The sequence below is a fragment of the Octopus bimaculoides genome, chromosome 9, assembly GCF_001194135.2.
Source record: "Octopus bimaculoides isolate UCB-OBI-ISO-001 chromosome 9, ASM119413v2, whole genome shotgun sequence".
NCBI classification, from domain to species: Eukaryota; Metazoa; Mollusca; class Cephalopoda; order Octopoda; family Octopodidae; genus Octopus; species Octopus bimaculoides.
In genome coordinates, this window is record NC_068989.1 from 85,030,934 (window position 1) to 85,031,502 (window position 569).

At 43.1% G+C, this 569-nt stretch overlaps 1 protein-coding gene across 1 annotated transcript in view; it reads right to left on the reverse strand.

Annotated features, from left to right (window-relative positions):
- Window positions 1-569, reverse strand: part of LOC128248767 (homeobox protein ARX-like) — a 121,207-nt gene that overhangs the window by 11,627 nt on the left and 109,011 nt on the right. The window lies entirely within an intron of this gene.

The following is a 569-nucleotide window of genomic DNA, read 5'->3' on the forward strand; positions in this document are numbered from 1 at the left end:
CCACCACCACCACCACCACCACTACTACTACTACTACTACTACTACTGCTACTACTACACCCGTTACAGCCACCACCACTACAGCTACCAACACTACTATCACCACTACGACACTTACTGCTACCATTGTCACAACTACAACATTAACAACGTCAAGAACTCCAGGATCTTTGTACAACAACAACAACAACTACAACAACAACAATGCCAATAACGTTAAGGAAAAATATCAACTTACTACAAGAAGAATACCAGGAACCATGATAACGACATACACTACAACAGCAACAACAGCGGCAATAGCAAGAACAATGGTAGCAGCTGCAGCAGCAACAACAACAAAAACAACAACATCAGCAGTAGTAGTAGCAGCAGCAGCAGCAGCAACATGCATCGTCTAAGTGCAGAGGTAAAACATTTCGTTGTTGAAGTGATTTGCAGCTATTTTCAGGAAGACTTTCAAGAAATTTCACCTCTTGGACAGAAGCGAGAGAGAGAGAGAGAGAGAGAGTAGAGAAGAAAGTGTGTGTGTGTGTGTGTGTGTGTGTGTGTGTGTGTGTGTGTGTGTG